Genomic DNA, 5,060 nt, shown 5'->3' with positions numbered 1-5,060 from the left:
AGATTTTCTATGTTGGATATTCCTCTCCAGCTTGGAAAAATGACATCCTGACCTCCGCAATGACCACATTCATCATGCTTTTTTGTGCCTTCGAAAAAGGGCGACGACATATCTATTGGGAAAACTCCAGTTGTTTGGATTCAAATTAATTTCTTTGCTAATATTGACTGACCCCCACTTGTCTTTGCCAGCGCACAACTTTTATCTGTTGCCTAACGGTCAATACCCCACCCACGTTGCCCACGCGGAGTACACCGTGTGCTCATTTCGATTCTTGTTTAATACCCGCTTCTCTACCAATCTCTGCACCGTTTAAGCTCCCTGGAGAACAGATTTGGAAAGAAGTATCTGTGTAAAAGATTGTAATTTGTAAGTTTTAGCTTTGACAACATGTCAAACAGAGCTTTTATCAGCTCAGTCATGGCGATGGTGTTGAGCATGATTGCTGTTATGGGAGTGAGTGCTCAACATGTTCCATCCCCTGCGCCTGCCCCTACCAGCGATGGTAACTAAACCCAAATGCTGTTGCTCTGCTAAATAATTTTTTCTTGGTCAAGATAAATATCTTGACAGTACTGGATTAGTACACTGTTAGATTAGTTCTCTGTGGATCTTCCTGTGGTTCATATATAGAATTCAAAAGATTGATTTTGAAATTAATTATGAATGTTTTCTAATCAACGTATTCGATTTACAATTGATCCTTCCTATATATAAATTATGAAAAAACTAAAACCAAGAGCTACTGAACAATACTTCATTTCAGTACTCGATTTGTGCTGCTTTTTAATGCTGCAATTGAATGACTGAATGCAGGGAGCACCATAGATCAAGGAATTGCCTACATTCTGATGTTGGTGGCCCTGCTTCTCACCTATTTCCTGCACTGATTGATACCACACATAGACAAGATATGCATTTCCACATTTTTCGGATCACAGGAATTGTTTTGCTATGGTCTATGTAATTTTTTAACGTTGATGTAAGGGACTGGATCGCCCCTACTGTAAACCAAGAGCCACAAAGATTGATATTCAATTCTTTATTCATTATCCATGCCTTTGCTCTGCTTGGCATAATTGTTCAACATGTCTCATCAAGACAATTTTATCCAGAAAAGAAACAGTTTTGTGTATATCATATAACATTTAAGATAGAATTTATATTTAAGCTGTTGATACTTGATATTAATGGTGCTTTAATCACACTGTTTATCATCAAAGTTTTTATTTAATTTATATTAGTTTAGGTTGCGGTCTCATGGGGCTCCAAAATCTATTTTCAAGTAGCAGGGGGTCTCATGAGAATATAATAAATGCTACAGGATTAGTTTTAGATTCTTACTTGAACAAACATTGAAGGGAAAATGATTTACAGATCTCTGCAAAAATAGGGCTTCAAATGTCATTCTCCCAGATTCATGATTGGCGATTTTGTTGAAATTGGAAAGTTGGTGCAGCAGCAGATGCTTACTGATCTGCCTTCCATAAACCATTACATTAGAAACAGGATTTTCATGTATTCAATGGACAGGTTTTATTACTTCTGACCACAAATATTTTGTGGGAGTAAATTCAGAAGTCAGGTATTAATGTTGTCTTAAATTACAGGGCTATAAGTTTTTGACTGAAATTTGAACTTTTTTGTGGACAAAATGGGATATTAAGGATGTTTGTCATTGGTTTTGGTTGATTTTTCACTGGTGGGTAAAGTGACCTGCGAAATAAGTATCAGGGGACCAAAAACTGTGCATTACTTGTTCCTAACTCTTATCATATGCTATATTTGAATCTGATCAGTGATGTGCTCTCTGCAGTCCTCTGTGTGCCCAATTCCTATTTAACCCACTGCAGAATATATCAGTTTGATTCTGGCCATGTACAAATTATTTCAGTTACACTCATTTCATATTTATCCTTGAAGAGTTAATGCAACTACGATATATTTCAGCCCCAAAAATACAGCTCTTTTTATGCCCAACATTTATCTCGACTCATAGAGCTAAGCCAATGTGAAGTTAGTTGCATACAAATGAGGTTAGACTCAATTCATATTAGGCCCATTTAGTGTTGTTCAGCCCTTCATATTCATAAGTTTTCCTCAAACAATAACTGATAAGAAAAAACTGGCTTTTAATCACACACCATAATCTATTAACAAGACAAAATAAATGAGAATATAGATGAGAAACAAATGACAAATGATACTTAGGTTTTCTAGATTAGCTCAACATATCAGGTTCACCATTTGTTTACGTCTTCTTTCAGGGATTCTTCATTTAGCTCCCCCCATCTTATGAAGGAGCAAGAATTTGAGAATTGAACTATTTCTTTCCCTTTATCTTTACTTCTTGGATTTGGCACAACTCTCCCAAATGATCTAGGAGACAATTGACCAATGGATAATGTTCTAGAACAAGAGTATTCACCACATCCTTCATCCTTGATTTGGAGAGGTGGTGTTGTAGTTGTGCGAGATGATGATGCTTGCGTGTCTGACATTTTTAGGGATTCTAGTTGCCTGGTGAGTGGAGCCGCTTGATTGATAGGAACTTGGTTGTTTGTGCTAGCTCTCAAGTTATTGCAATGTTGGAAGGGATTCAGATCATCATGTATCGTGATCTCAATGGCCTTATAAGGGAACTTAACACATTGGTGGAAATTTGATGCTACTGCTGCATGACATGTATCCATGGATGACCTAGTAGCATGTTATATCCCAATTCTCGATCTAGGACTTGAAATGTGACATCAGTGATAGCAGGTCCTACCTATATAGGCAAGGTAACCACACCCTTAGATAGGCATTCATCATCATCATAATCTTTATGTTTATTCTCTTAGTAGGATCAATATGATGTTGTGAGTAGCCCAATGCTTTAACCAGGTTAAGAGTGCATATGTTGAGTCCCGCTCCCCCATTTATTAGTACTCTTCTAACTTTTCGCTTGTTAACAAACACTTTTAGATGGAGAGGATCGTTGTGCATGGGCCTATCTGTTGGGACATCATGTTCTGTAAATGCCACACGGGAAGTAGCTAGATTTCCAACCATAGATTGGAAGGTGTTCTCATCTATGTCACAAGTGACAAAAAATTCTTGAAGAGCTTTATCTAGGATTGCTTTGTGACTTGGTGAGATGTGAAGCAGCTCGAACAATGAAATTTGTGAAGGAATCTTCCTTAATTGATCCACCACATTATAGATAGTTGTTGATGGAGGAGGATTAGACAACACTCCTTGCAATGTGACCCTCGACCGACTAGTAACAACTGCACAATCTTGGTTCCTTGGGTTGACAGTGATCGTGGCTACTATTTCATCTCCTACACTGATTGCGTTGTATAATCATATGCTACATTGGTATAAATTGCAGTGTTGTCCTATGTCCCTGAACTGGAAGCCTTTCCTTTGTCATGTTTAATAAAAGGATCCTTGAAGATGGTAAGATTTGTGTTCACAGATGCTTTATTAGCATCCACAACAATGTCACCCTGATCTATAAGATCTTGTATCCAGTTCTTGAGCTTATAACAACTATGATGTTTTATGACCTTTCGTGCGATGGTATTCACAAAAGTCATTATCATTCAACCAGGTGAGTTTGAAAGGACTTGGTTCATATGGGTTGATTTCTGGTAGGGTGATTATATTGGTTTGTATTAGCTTCTTGAGGGATGACTCAATTGGTTCTCCAAGTGGCATGTAGTTTCTTCTAGGCATATTAACACTTGGAGGTCTAGGATTAACAGACTGAACCACATTTGCATTCATTGATGTTGCAGTATTATCTTGGGACTGATTCTTGTTTGGCACAAAGGACTCAACCACTCCTTGTAATGATACCACTGGCTGAACTCTGTTAATTACATGGGCATCTACAAGTCCATCATTTGTCACATTCTTATTTTTTGACTAGAATTTTGATTTTTTATTATTTATGTTGTTGGTTGATCCACTTTCCTTGTGATTTTTCAGGACCCATTGCTCTACAAGACCCTTCTCACACTTTAGACCTTTTTCTATGATCTCCTTGAAGGTGCTAAGACATTGCATCTGGAGTGGATACTTGATTTGGGGAGCGAGATTTTGAACAAAGATATCGATCTATTCAACTTCTGGTGTATGACTAAGGCATCTATGGTACATGGATCTCCATCTTTGTAAAAACACAACGAATGTCTCGCCTTCCCTTTGTTTGGCAGCACATAAATCCATGAAAGTAACTGGATTATCTATTTTGTGTGAGAAGTTTGTTATGAACTGCTCTGCTAGTTCTCCCCATGATGCAATCTTTTGGTGGGAGGTGTGAAACCACTCTAGTGCTTCTCCCCCTAGACTTTTGGGAAATAGGCACATCAAGTATGTGTCTTCATGACCCACCTCAATACATGTAGTGAAGAAATCCCTGACATGATCTCAAGGATCACGTTTTCCTCTATATTTGTCAAACTTGGGAGTTTCAAAATGTGGTGGAAAAGGTGGCATGTACAAAATCTTGCTAAATGGATAAGGACGAAGATCCTCCATTGCATAGATTTTCTTTTCATTCCTCATTTGCATATTTGTCATCTGTCTTTGGAGGTTTTGAACTTGCTGAGCCAATATCTCTATCTAAGTCAAAGGTGCATTGGCCATATATGTGTTCTCCACAAAAGGATTGGTGTTTGAGTATACAAGAGATTGTTGGAACTTTGAATGATTATACAGTCATGTGCTCTAATTTCTACTAGGTGCTGTGAAGTAAGCAAATTGAGTACTGACTGGATCCGTACATCCCAGTGGAGCCTTGATTCAAATACAAATAATTGTAAGTAGATCCCATAGAAACTGATACTGCTAGTTGAGAGGTACTTGTGGGAATAGTATTCCAAGTCATGCTTGTTTGAGTTTGTGTCGAGGTGTTCGAGGCACTTGCTGTGACATTAGCACCTAACTCGGAACTCTGAGTTGAAGTTGTGGTAGATTGGGTTGCTGCTTCTTGTGTGTTTTGAAGTGCACTAGGTGTTGAACTTGAAGATGCAGCTTGTGTTTGTGTCAAGTTCGGTGTTTGATTTATA

The 5,060-nt window shown here is 38.1% G+C and overlaps 1 long non-coding RNA gene across 1 annotated transcript; it reads left to right on the top strand.

Annotated features, from left to right (window-relative positions):
- The first annotated feature begins 261 nt into the window (after window positions 1-261).
- On the top strand, window positions 262-1,185 carry LOC131044785 (uncharacterized). The gene is made up of 2 exons (XR_009105703.2): window positions 262-505; window positions 817-1,185. It is a non-coding gene; the product is annotated as an uncharacterized LOC131044785 (long non-coding RNA).
- Window positions 1,186-5,060: the final 3,875 nt, after the last annotated feature.

Source organism: Cryptomeria japonica, chromosome 8 (genome assembly GCF_030272615.1).
Source record: "Cryptomeria japonica chromosome 8, Sugi_1.0, whole genome shotgun sequence".
In the NCBI taxonomy this organism is placed as follows: domain Eukaryota; kingdom Viridiplantae; phylum Streptophyta; class Pinopsida; order Cupressales; family Cupressaceae; genus Cryptomeria; species Cryptomeria japonica.
This window is presented reverse-complemented; position numbering and strand designations above follow the sequence as displayed.